Source organism: Pseudophryne corroboree, chromosome 2 (genome assembly GCF_028390025.1).
Source record: "Pseudophryne corroboree isolate aPseCor3 chromosome 2, aPseCor3.hap2, whole genome shotgun sequence".
NCBI classification, from domain to species: domain Eukaryota; kingdom Metazoa; phylum Chordata; class Amphibia; order Anura; family Myobatrachidae; genus Pseudophryne; species Pseudophryne corroboree.
In genome coordinates, this window is record NC_086445.1 from 425,493,767 (window position 1) to 425,508,155 (window position 14,389).

The following is a 14,389-nucleotide window of genomic DNA, read 5'->3' on the forward strand; positions in this document are numbered from 1 at the left end:
GCACCAGCATAGATAAAGGAGAGATATGGTGACTAAATCACAGAGAAAAATACGTAATACAGTATATCTTTGTGAAAATCCTATATTAGATAAAAACCTGACGCACCAAGCCCCCTCAGGTTATAGAATATAGGGATAGCAAGTTGAGTGAAAGACACGAAATGGACAACACTCAGCTATCAGATGCACACACAGATAGTCACAGTTTGTACAATGCAGAGGTTATTACTGACAATAATACTGCACTGGACTAGCTTACACAGCTATATAACAATAGATATAACAGTACACAGTAAGAACTGGATGTATATCACAGGGTAATTGTACTATAAACCCCTGACTAAGTGCACTCTTTCTTTCTAACACTGACTAAAAAGGCAGGTAGAATACTTAAGTGTCATGTAAAGGCACATCACTGACAACCAGGCAGCTTTACATAGGAGGATTTGCCCAAGCAGTCCCAGGAACAGTGAGCTGAGGGATAATGGCGCCGCAGACACTGACAGGGAGTGTGGAAAAGACAGAGATGCAGCTCCAGGGCGGGAACACTTGCTAGAAATGGCGCCCTGGGGCTGGGGGAGGGGCTTCAGGTCTAAGCCTTATCCCCACTGCTGGCAAAACCACCGGGTACTGTGGGCGATATAAGAATTGGTTTAGAGAGAAAACCTGACCTGCGCCCATGCCCTGGTGATCTAGTGGGGTCGCCTGTATCCACAGTGTCCACCGCCAGCGCGCGTGGCCCACCTCCCACTGACCGCGCCAGATCGCGATAAATACCGGGTCCCGCAAGCGGGACCCACTTACCACCTCCGGCCACGCGACCCTGGAGAGCCCCAGCCGTGTGTTTCTAACGTGAAGAAAACCGGAGCCTCCGCTGTAGGTACCCGGCAACCAGGGCTTGGGGGTGTACAGCGCCGCTGGGGAGAGCTGGAGCTGCAGCAGTGAATGTCACAAGACATTTACCACCACTGCTGCCCTTGAAGTCTTCACTTTTTACCTCATAAAAAGCTTTCTTAGGGCTGCTTGGAGCAGCCCCTCTGTTAAGTGCCTGCTTACTGCAGCACCAACTTACAAAACTGAGCTCCTGTGCAGGTTGGTGGGGTTATGGAGGAGGCGGCGCTGTGCATTCTGGGAACAGTCAATGGGGTGTAGAGTAGAGTTACCCCTGATGAAGTCAATAAGACGAAACGCGTTGGATTTGTCAGTCAGAGAATCACAACCTAGTCTGTAAAGATACTCCCTGTTGAGCTCGCACCTTGCAAAAGGTGAGGGGATATCTAGATTCCACCTTACAAACGTGTTGGTTGTGTACTCTTTTAGTTGCATTTTATTGACACAATTTTATACTTTGAACTGTGTATACGTTATTAAAATAACTTGTTACTAATTGGCCTGTTGGCCTCTTGTTTGGGTGACTATTTGGTGAGGGGTGTCTGTTACAGGTCCCCAGATTTAAATACCCTCCAGTCTACATTCCGACGAAAATAACGCTGGAAGAACTGTGTAATTACATTCCACTTTAGCGCACTTGGGAATTTGTGTTTATTCATATATATATATATGTGCAAATAGCTGGTGCGGCACTCCAAGCGACGAAAAAACTCAGAGCCAGTACATCACGTTTAAAGACAACAACGTTTCAATGCCTTTATTACGGCATTTTCATCAGGTTCACCTGATGAAAATGCCGTAATAAAGGCATTGAAACGTTGTTGTCTTTAAACGTGATGTACTGGCTCTGAGTTTTTTCGTCGCCTGGAGTGCCGCACCAGCTATTTGCACATGTCTCTTACTCTGTGGAGGCACCCAGCGCAGTACCGCTAATACTGGGAGAGACGGACCTGCCGTTGGTTATATATATATATATATATATATGTGTACAAAGGAAGCTAGTAGCGCCACAGAAGTAGTATCAAAGTTTGTAAACAACAGTATTAGGAAGGAGAGTATTCTGAGTTAATTGTCAAGAGATATATATATATGTTACCTGGAGGACACTCCCTATAGGCTATTAGGGCGTCAGCTTATGGACCTCAAAAAATATATAGGCACTGGTACATATGCCTAGAGGGTTAGAAATGGGTACGGAAGGATGAGGTACTTACAAGCGACCAAAGGTGTCGAAATAATAATGTAAAAGCCAGGTGTTCAATAAATAAATAAAAATTAAATTTATTCTCAGAATACAATGCACTAAAAAAAGGGGGGGGGGTGTTATATATAGGGTATATAGTTATTTTAAAACTTGTAAACAATTTTAAAAAATGCAACCTAATCAATAAAATCTGGTATAAAAGCAGCAGAGTTGAGGCTAAAAAGTTGTAACACATATACCAAAAATCAATGAAAGGTCCATAGAAACAAGAGCAATAAGTATAAAAACAAGTACAAAAAATGCAGGATGAGCATAAAAAAGGAATAAAAAATAGGTAAAAATGAGAGAGAGGTAGCTTAACTTCAATAGTGGAGGTATGTTCAGAGTGGTACCCAACGCGTTTCGTCCCTCATGGACTTCATCAAGGGGTAATGAGAGGCTAGAGACAGAGCATATTTATACCTCCTGGCTGTGGGAGGTGTTAGCAACATCACTTCCTGTTTGTTAATTGGTGAGTTGCTGTGGAGGTATTAAAGTACATGAATAAACACCTAGACATGTAGTGAATGGAGTAAGGGGGCCAAATAGTATATTCAATTGTGAAAACGATATTGCATGTAGTCATAATAACGTTTATAACATAAAAGACAACAAAGTCCGTCAACTTCCGGTCCGGGCTGGGTGGAACGTCATCTCCGCCCCACTTCCGCCCCTCTTCCGGTTTGGATTGTGTCCGTTGTGCGCATGCGTCGGCTCGGCACCGTGCGATGCGGATAGCTGATGTGCTTTCACTTCTGTAGACGGCGGCCATCTTTTTGGTTATCCAAGCTTGGTTGTAGTCGGCGGCCATCTTTTTGGTTATCCAAGCTTGGTTGTAGTGCTGCTGCGGGGACCATCTTCAGTGTATTGTCCCTTTGATGGGCGGCGGCCATTTTTTGGGTTGTCAGAGGACGGAATGAAGAGCTGATGTCAGCGATATTAATCTGCTGCAGTTTGCATATGTCAATGTTCGTCAATTATGTTTGGCTGTGGGTACATCTTTGAGGTGGTTTTGCATAGGTGATGCATCTCCCCGGGGGGTACATAAAAACGAAAACGATAAAAGGCATGTAAATAAATAAATAAATAAATAAGGCGTCTGAATAGCTGAAAATGGCATTTAAGAAGGATCATACTCAGAATAGATGGGCTATGAATTAACTAGAAAAGATATATATACATAAAATGTGTAATGTAGTTTAAATAAGAGCGATGGAGGAGCGAGTAGAAATTACGCAGAAGGCGAGTAGAAATTACGCAGGAGGCTGAAGTAATGTAGATAACAACTAGGTCGACATCATGGAGGAAGTGCCCATGGTGATGTGAGCAGAGCATTATCCATGATTTTAAGAGATATCCCAAAAGGCGAAAACTACCTCAGCGCCTCCGGATTTACAACACCCGGTCTCCCAAGGGGGTCTCCCATCCTTGTACTGACCGGGCCCAACCTTGCTTAGCTTCCAAGATCGGACGGTGTTGGGCGTCCCCAAGGAGGTATGGTTGTAATGTATAGGGCTGAGTAGGAGACGGGGTCTCATATAAGCAATGGATACCATGATGAACTCACTACTGCCAAGGAGAGTGGGCAGAAAGGAAGTTTATACATTAATAGTGCAAGAGAGTAAGGTAAACGTATTGGTGCCAAGTTGGCTAATTGGCACTAATGCATCGTGCTTGCGATGCTACCTGGTGATAACCAGGTACAGCTAAATAAGCTTTGTAAAAAAAGCCCAGGAAATAGTGAGCAAGTGCAATACATGTCGCAAAGGAGGGGGTTTCTTTAGGGGGAGACAGGAGTGGGAAGCGTAGAAAGCGGAAGGTTTGTATCACAGGAACGGGGCTATTTCGTACCCTTCGTTGAAGCCGTCCGGCTGGAGCGTGTTCAGTTCGTATATCCAGAACATCTCTCTTCTTGAAAGGAGGTTCGAAAGGTCTCCGCCTCTATCTCCCAGTGCGACCAGTTCAATTCCTTTGTACGTTAATGCCTCAGGATCCGAGTTGTGGCAAAGATTGAAATGTTTGGATACTGCATGGGTGAGGACTTTGTTCTTGATATTCCTGACATGTTCCTGGATACGTATTTTAAGGGGTCTCTTAGTTTTCCCAATGTACTTTAATTTACAGGAACATTCCAGAAGGTAGATCACCGATAGGGTGTTACAGTTGATGAATTGTTTGATCCGATATTCCTTGTTAGTTTTGTCATTGTGGAATGATTTCCTATTTGGATGGAGGTATCTGCAAATGTTACACCTACCACATTTAAAACTTCCCACACATTTAGGCATTATGCTTACGACTTCTGGGTTCCTCAGCATGCTAGGGGCTATAAGATCTTTCAAACTCCTAGATTTTCGAAAGACCATTTTAGGCTCTTTAGTGAGGTAGTCTTTAAGAACAGGGTCCATAAGCAAAATGTTCCAGTGCTTTTTAAGGACATTCTTAATCAGTTTTTCATGTCTGCTGTACGTCGTAATAAACTTAACTGTGTCCTCCTTGATGTCCTTAGGTTTATACTTTAGAAGTTCCCTTCTTTCTAAACCTTTAGTCTTGGTAGTGGCTTCTTCTAGGAGTCGGGACGGGTACCCTTTTTCCTTGAATCTTCCTTTGTACACTTCGAGTTGTTGATCTCTGTCATCTTCCTTCTTGCAATTCCTCGCTATTCTATTAAATTGGGAAAAGGGGGTATTGTCCTTCCATTGTTGACGGTGATTGCTTCTATAGTGGACGTAACTATTCATGTCCACCTTCTTGATGAAATTGCTTGTGATGATTTCCTCTCCTGAATGTGTTAGAACAAGATCTAGGAACTCGATCCGTTCTGTATCTTCATTGGCCGTGAATTTGAGATTCATGCTATTGTCCGAAATGTAGGTTAAAAATTCTTTAAAACTCAACTGGTCTCCCTCCCAAATTAATAAAATATCATCTATATAGCGTTTGTAAAAGATGATATTCTGTTGGTATGGGTGATTAGTGTAAATATAGTCATTCTCCCATTTACCCATGAACAGATTAGCAAAGCTAGGCGCGAAGATAGTGCCCATAGCTGTTCCACAAATTTGAAGATAAAATCCGTCTAAAAATGTAAAATAATTATGTTTGAGTATAAAATTCATGAGCTCGCATAAAAATAGTCTATGATCTTCTGTAATTTGAGGGTCCAGAATTAGGAAGTTGTTACATGCCTCGATGCCCTTTTCGTGTTCTATGCAGGTATATAAAGATTGCACATCAATTGTGGCCCACCCTTAAGGATACTACATCGGTTCTGAATCTTTTGGAACCATTAAAATGGAAAGATACCTACAGGTGGGCCACAATTGATGTGCAATCTTTATATACCTGCATAGAACACGAAAAGGGCATCGAGGCATGTAACAACTTCCTAATTCTGGACCCTCAAATTACAGAAGATCATAGACTATTTTTATGCGAGCTCATGAATTTTATACTCAAACATAATTATTTTACATTTTTAGACGGATTTTATCTTCAAATTTGTGGAACAGCTATGGGCACTATCTTCGCGCCTAGCTTTGCTAATCTGTTCATGGGTAAATGAGAGAATGACTATATTTACACTAATCACCCATACCAACAGAATATCATCTTTTACAAACGCTATATAGATGATATTTTATTAATTTGGGAGGGAGACCAGTTGAGTTTTAAAGAATTTTTAACCTACATTTCGGACAATAGCATGAATCTCAAATTCACGGCCAATGAAGATACAGAACGGATCGAGTTCCTAGATCTTGTTCTAACACATTCAGGAGAGGAAATCATCACAAGCAATTTCATCAAGAAGGTGGACATGAATAGTTACGTCCACTATAGAAGCAATCACCGTCAACAATGGAAGGACAATACCCCCTTTTCCCAATTTAATAGAATAGCGAGGAATTGCAAGAAGGAAGATGACAGAGATCAACAACTCGAAGTGTACAAAGGAAGATTCAAGGAAAAAGGGTACCCGTCCCGACTCCTAGAAGAAGCCACTACCAAGACTAAAGGTTTAGAAAGAAGGGAACTTCTAAAGTATAAACCTAAGGACATCAAGGAGGACACAGTTAAGTTTATTACGACGTACAGCAGACATGAAAAACTGATTAAGAATGTCCTTAAAAAGCACTGGAACATTTTGCTTATGGACCCTGTTCTTAAAGACTACCTCACTAAAGAGCCTAAAATGGTCTTTCGAAAATCTAGGAGTTTGAAAGATCTTATAGCCCCTAGCATGCTGAGGAACCCAGAAGTCGTAAGCATAATGCCTAAATGTGTGGGAAGTTTTAAATGTGGTAGGTGTAACATTTGCAGATACCTCCATCCAAATAGGAAATCATTCCACAATGACAAAACTAACAAGGAATATCGGATCAAACAATTCATCAACTGTAACACCCTATCGGTGATCTACCTTCTGGAATGTTCCTGTAAATTAAAGTACATTGGGAAAACTAAGAGACCCCTTAAAATACGTATCCAGGAACATGTCAGGAATATCAAGAACAAAGTCCTCACCCATGCAGTATCCAAACATTTCAATCTTTGCCACAACTCGGATCCTGAGGCATTAACGTACAAAGGAATTGAACTGGTCGCACTGGGAGATAGAGGCGGAGACCTTTCGAACCTCCTTTCAAGAAGAGAGATGTTCTGGATATACGAACTGAACACGCTCCAGCCGGACGGCTTCAACGAAGGGTACGAAATAGCCCCGTTCCTGTGATACAAACCTTCCGCTTTCTACGCTTCCCACTCCTGTCTCCCCCTAAAGAAACCCCCTCCTTTGCGACATGTATTGCACTTGCTCACTATTTCCTGGGCTTTTTTTACAAAGCTTATTTAGCTGTACCTGGTTATCACCAGGTAGCATCGCAAGCACGATGCATTAGTGCCAATTAGCCAACTTGGCACCAATACGTTTACCTTACTCTCTTGCACTATTAATGTATAAACTTCCTTTCCGCCCACTCTCCTTGGCAGTAGTGAGTTCATCATGGTATCCATTGCTTATATGAGACCCCGTCTCCTACTCAGCCCTATACATTACAACCATACCTCCTTGGGGACGCCCAACACCGTCCGATCTTGGAAGCTAAGCAAGGTTGGGCCCGGTCAGTACAAGGATGGGAGACCCCCTTGGGAGACCGGGTGTTGTAAATCCGGAGGCGCTGAGGTAGTTTTCGCCTTTTGGGATATCTCTTAAAATCATGGATAATGCTCTGCTCACATCACCATGGGCACTTCCTCCATGATGTCGACCTAGTTGTTATCTACATTACTTCAGCCTCCTGCGTAATTTCTACTCGCCTTCTGCGTAATTTCTACTCGCTCCTCCATCGCTCTTATTTAAACTACATTACACATTTTATGTATATATATCTTTTCTAGTTAATTCATAGCCCATCTATTCTGAGTATGATCCTTCTTAAATGCCATTTTCAGCTATTCAGACGCCTTATTTATTTATTTATTTATTTACATGCCTTTTATCGTTTTCGTTTTTATGTACCCCCCGGGGAGATGCATCACCTATGCAAAACCACCTCAAAGATGTACCCACAGCCAAACATAATTGACGAACATTGACATATGCAAACTGCAGCAGATTAATATCGCTGACATCAGCTCTTCATTCCGTCCTCTGACAACCCAAAAAATGGCCGCCGCCCATCAAAGGGACAATACACTGAAGATGGTCCCCGCAGCAGCACTACAACCAAGCTTGGATAACCAAAAAGATGGCCGCCGACTACAACCAAGCTTGGATAACCAAAAAGATGGCCGCCGTCTACAGAAGTGAAAGCACATCAGCTATCCGCATCGCACGGTGCCGAGCCGACGCATGCGCACAACGGACACAATCCAAACCGGAAGAGGGGCGGAAGTGGGGCGGAGATGACGTTCCACCCAGCCCGGACCGGAAGTTGACGGACTTTGTTGTCTTTTATGTTATAAACGTTATTATGACTACATGCAATATCGTTTTCACAATTGAATATACTATTTGGCCCCCTTACTCCATTCACTACATGTCTAGGTGTTTATTCATGTACTTTAATACCTCCACAGCAACTCACCAATTAACAAACAGGAAGTGATGTTGCTAACACCTCCCACAGCCAGGAGGTATAAATATGCTCTGTCTCTAGCCTCTCATTACCCCTTGATGAAGTCCATGAGGGACGAAACGCGTTGGGTACCACTCTGAACATACCTCCACTATTGAAGTTAAGCTACCTCTCTCTCATTTTTACCTATTTTTTATTCCTTTTTTATGCTCATCCTGCATTTTTTGTACTTGTTTTTATACTTATTGCTCTTGTTTCTATGGACCTTTCATTGATTTTTGGTATATGTGTTACAACTTTTTAGCCTCAACTCTGCTGCTTTTATACCAGATTTTATTGATTAGGTTGCATTTTTTAAAATTGTTTACAAGTTTTAAAATAACTATATACCCTATATATAACACCCCCCCCCCTTTTTTTAGTGCATTGTATTCTGAGAATAAATTTAATTTTTATTTATTTATTGAACACCTGGCTTTTACATTATTATTTCGACACCTTTGGTCGCTTGTAAGTACCTCATCCTTCCGTACCCATATATATATATATATATATATATATATATCTTAATAACCATGGTCACAGGCCTTTTCATGCACCCCTGTGTAATCTCAATTGTTTTAAACCTGCGTCAGCTGCTCCTTAGTAATTTACTGGCTGTGTCAGGTGACTAGTATGCCTTTAAAAGCCACTAGATATGTGGCAGGCATACATTAAACTTAGTGGGCATATTTGCAGTTATATTATGTGATACAGTTTCCAGGTTTTAATTCTTAAGGCTTTGTGATAGTGTAGGACCTGCATGTAGGTGGGGTACCGTGGAGCGGTATGCAGGCTTCCGTGCATTGGCCAATTCACTAACTAAACCCCCATCATTTATTTATTGATGTTGTGAGGACAAGTGAGCTTGCTATGGTGAGTGCTGAATTCTCTATTTGTATTTATTTGGGTAGGTGGCCATGGGCTGCATGCACCCCACCCTATGAGTGGTGAGTGCAGACACTGCACCCCGCTTCTGGGGTGGCGAGTGCTGTGGTTTTCTATATTTGTTTGTATATATATATATATATATATATATATATATATAAAATAGCTTTCTTTTGTTCAATAAAGCTGATCAAAAAAAGATCTTCAGATTACTGTATATATAATAAAAAATTAATTCATACAACAAACTGAATATATACATGAAATATTATACCACTAGAATTCATAAATAAAACAGACTCTATTTCTATTTCTATTACCGGCTATTCATATACTTATGGATATACTATATTTCAATAAAGGTCAATCAAATCATATATTATATCTAAATATAAAATGTCCACAATGAGCATAAAGGACAATCCTTGTATTTTAGTGAACAGCAAAGATCCTTATACCGTTCACTTGGCAAATGCAGTGAGACCCGGTGATGATTAATTTCACTTAGCAATGGATAAAAAGTCTCGGCGGACTAGTTGTGCAAATAGCAAGAGAAACTCTGGAGAGTCCAGTGGAGCTATCAGCATATGTGAGCGCTCACCCTCCGTGTCTTATAACGGATCCAAATAGACATACGCTGTGTGCCGGTCGGGTGCGGCTAGGAGGCTCCGGACGTCTCCGATCTCCAACATATAGTTGCCGGACGCTGCAGTCCCAGAAAGCCGCTGATGGATTTTGCTGGCGTCCGGCATTACACAGGGAAATATACAGGGATATCCTTAGTGAATAGTACTGTCACCAAATGTCCCTTTGGAAGACACTTATTGAAATCTAGTATATCCATAAGTATACGAGAAGCCGGTAATAGAAATAGAGTCTGTTTTATTTATGAATTCTAGTGGTATGATATTTCATGTATATATTTAGTTTGTTGTATGAATTCATTTTTTATTATATATACAGTAATCTGAAAATGTTTTTTTGATCAGCTTTATTGAATAAAAGATAGATATTTTAAATATATGTGAATTCATTTATTTTAAAGGCCTGGTAGAATTAATTAGCACAGAGTGCTTTTCCAAATTGTTTAGCTTGTTCCCCTATTAAAATAGGAGACCCTTCTTTTTTGTATATGCCCACTCAAGCATATTTGACACTCAGCAGCTGAGCATAATTTAATTCCTATTAAGGTTTGTTCATAAATATAAGGAATTTAACAACGTAGCGCTGTGAGATATTTCTTTGTAAATTACTGTCTGCTACACTATTGTGTGTGTCCATTACTCTCCGGCCAATTAACTCTTTATTTTACCGATTGCCTGGTTGGCTGACGCTTGCCGTTGACAGGACTTTGCAGATACTTTTGAAAGAGACTATAACGGAGAAGTATGGGAATCTAACCACCAGAAGATATGTTGGGTTCAAATGTGTGAGCCACGCATTCAAAGTATGTGTAATTTAGCTGAAATGGTCATGAAAGATGCTAGTGATTCCTGTCAAAGTTTTATTTAGTGGCGATAAAAGAGTGAGTGCATTGGAAGACAGATGTGTTCATTGGCAGCATCCACACTCTCAGCACTGTACATTACTAGCGCTTGATGTCATGATGACAAGTGACATTTTATATAGATCCAGATGGGGCCCACACAGCACACATTGCTCCAATATTTTTATACATACCTTTCCGAAGTCCAGCAGCGGGCGCTGCACTTGCGGCAAAAATCGCAGCCAAAATGTCTGCCGTGCATGCGCAGTACTCAAATTGGTCTCCAGGACAGTGACGTGCGGTGAAGTCAGTGGCCAGTGAGGCACTCCTGATTCACGCACAATCGCCCCCTCCCCCCCCACATTCTTCCACAAAGCACCCTGGATAACACACACACTATGGGGGTCATTCCGACTTAATCACTGCTGAGTGTTTTCGCACAGCAGCGATTGGGCCAGAACTACGCATTCGCCGGTGCCGCAGTGCACCAGCGCATGCCAGACGTTGACGGCCGTCACTGCCTAGCGATTGCCTCTGCCTGATTGACAGGCAGAGGCAGTCACTATGTGGGAGGGGGTGGCACGGCGCCGTTTAGCCGCCGTTTTAGGGGCGCGGTCCGCCAACGCAGGCGTGGCCGGACCGTGCGGGGGGGGGCGGGCCGCAGTGGCTGAGTGACGTCACACGCAGCTGCTGCGACCCGGTCTGCGAGGGAGTAACTCCCGACCAGCCACAGGAGCTGCGCTGGCCGGGAGTTACTCTTGAAGTACAAAAGCATTGTTGCTGTGCGGTGATTTTGTACTTCTGCCTGGGGTGGGGTGGCGAGCCAGATATGCAGGGCGGACTAGCCCTGTGCTGGGCGTCCCCCCATATGTCTGAGTAACTGATTGAAGCTGTGCTAAATTTAGCACAGCTATGATCAACTCCGAATGACCCCCTATAATACATATAAATATACACACACACACACACACACACACACACACACACACACACACACACACAATTAATACACTCAGCACCAATTCAAAGATAACATTATTAGACACCCCCTACCCCAGACAACAATACTATATTGGCACCCCAAATGGCATTAATACACCTACAGTACATTCCACAGTAACTCTCCTAGAGAACATTAATACTGCCCCACACACTGTTCCCTCCTAGCAAACATAAATACAACCCCACAGTTCAACACCCCATCCTAGAGACATTTCACTACACCCCAACACCCCCTCCTAGCGACACTTTAGTACACCCCCACTGCCCAATACCCCCTCAGGCTCCTAGAGAACATTAATACTCCCCCACACCACTCCCTCCAAGTTAACATTAATACACTGCCTCCATGGCATGGATACTTGACTTTGAAACTGTGAGCCTGAGGACGAAGGGAGCTGCGTGCACAGCCAGCAGCTCCCTCCAGACATCCTGCCACCCAGAAACTCACACTTCCTGTCAATCTCCTTGTGTTCGGCACTGCGACTGAAAGCGTCGCTAGAACCTGTGCAAAACCACGTCGCTCACTGTACCCGTACGACGCCCGTGCGCATTGCGGTGCATACGCAAGCGCAGATTAGCCCCGTTTTGCCATGATTGCTGCTCTGCGAAAACCCGTAGCGAGCGATCAACTCGGAATGAGGGCCAACGATCACAGCAGAACTGCTAGATTACCTGACTGAAATGACAAATTAGGGAATTCAAATCATCAGCTGCAACCAGCATTGCATGTTTTTCCTCTCACCCCATAAAGGTGCAATGCCAGCAATATCGTAAGTGGCCGATATGTGTGCAACCGGGCATCACATGGAAGTCAATTCTAGCCAATATTTCATTTATAGGCCCTGCAACTGCAATGAAAAATACCAATGACAAACTACGTTTGATAGTAATCACAGCTCGCCTATGCAGCCCCCAGTCATGTGCTACACACCTTATTATTCACTTGCTGTATAACTTTCATACGGTCTGTTACTAAATTTGTTCAAAACAGATCAATTTTTCAAATAAGCTGAATCAATATTAATGAGTAGGCAGACTGGGTTTCACTAGGAACTTGCGACATCAGTGAGGGACGAGGTACAGAGTGCCTCATACCTCAGTGTTGTCATTAGTTCCCAGTGACTTTGTAGGCTTCACTCAGAACTATTGGTTCATCTCACATTATGGGGCCAATCCTATTCCTCAGGATATTTTTGTGGCTACGAGTAAGTGCTGCCGTTTGCCGCTCTGTTGCTGCTGCCGCTCCGCGAACGCGATCGCGGCTTTTTACTGTGATGGAGACAGTGCACAGCTGCATGTCTCCATCTCTAATAGTAAATATTCGGGCCATGCGGGGCGAGGGGGGGGGGGGGGGTCCAGGTACTGGCAGCGGTGTACTTACTGAGGATGGCTGTCTTCTTCCTGCTGTCCCGGCTCCTCTGAGGCACTGTCGCGTCATTATTACATGAGTGCGACACTGCCGGGAGCCAAATGCAGAGCTTCCTGGACTTCCTGCAGCGCCCTCCAGTGGCCGGCCCTGGCTCAGGCACTTATACTAGTGCCGCTGCTAATGCTTTTTTTCAATGGGCTTTTACAGCCCGTAGCTTGTCCCCGCCCCCTGCCCGCCCACGGCTTCAGCTCCTTCAATATTGTAAGTGTGAGGCAGCGCTCTCGGTGCCTCACAAACAAATGTGGCTGCATTTGAACAACAAAATTGATTACTATAATATAATACAAAACACATTCATAACACAGAATATGTGTTAAAAATATGTTCTTTGTATTATTTTAATCATTAAATGACAGGTGAGGCACTGCCTCCCCTGACTGCACGTCCCTGCTCCAGGACATGGTGGGCGCCTTGTTTCCAGAGACCTGCACATGCACAGTAGACTCCAGCAAAATACCAGAGACTACTGCGCCATGCAGAGGAGGGGGACAACCCGGAGGTGCACATTGGCCCCCTCCTCTGTTGAAATGAAACGCCCCTGTGTCTATTATACTGGATCTCTGGTCTGTATATTTGCAAGTCCAAGAGTCCCATTCTTCTTTATAACCCTGATCAATGTAGCTCAGAGGGGTAAGGAAACATCTAAAGCAGGAGTACACCATTCTGCCCTTTGTATTAGCCATAACTGAACTCACAGTGGTAGCTAGTAATATCTTTCTCCTATCTCTACCGACATTTTCATTATCTTGTTCCATGGAGCAAGCTCTCACTTCCTTGCTCGTAGGAAACAATTAGAGTGAGATCTCCCTTTAGTCCAGGTTTGTTTTTTAAACCTGGGTACCTATACCCCTTGGATGGTATGAAAGGTTCAAACTGGAGGTAAAAGACATGTGGTCTAATTCAGTGTCATTTTAATTTGTACAGTGTGTTTTCAACATATGTTTTTTGATCTAGCACTGGCACCAGTGTTGCATCCCAAGAAGTTTGACTTAAGTGTCTATGTATTAAGCCGTGAAGAGCGATAAAGCACCAGCCAATCAGCTCACAACTGCCATGTTACAGACTGTGGGGGACATGTATTAAGCAGTGATAAAAGTGGAGAAGTGAGCCAGTGGAGAAGTTGCCCATGGGCATGGCAACCAATCAGCATTGACGTAACATTTAAATTTGCATATTATACAATTGTGCGAGCAGCTGATTGGTTGCCATGGGAAATTTCTCTACTGGCTCACTTCTCCACCTTTATCACTGCTTAGTACATGCCCTCCTGTATTTGAAAAAATAGGATTTTAATCACCTACTGGTAAATCTTTTTCTCGTAGTCCGTAGAG

The 14,389-nt window shown here is 43.2% G+C and overlaps 1 protein-coding gene and 2 pseudogenes across 27 annotated transcripts in view; 1 reads left to right on the forward strand and 2 right to left on the reverse strand.

The window, feature by feature from the left end:
- Window positions 1–14,389, reverse strand: part of ABI3BP (ABI family member 3 binding protein) — an 860,645-nt gene that overhangs the window by 665,884 nt on the left and 180,372 nt on the right. The window lies entirely within an intron of this gene.
- Window positions 3,524–3,642, reverse strand: LOC135051659 (5S ribosomal RNA; annotated as a pseudogene).
- LOC135051661 (5S ribosomal RNA) lies at window positions 7,188–7,306 on the forward strand (annotated as a pseudogene).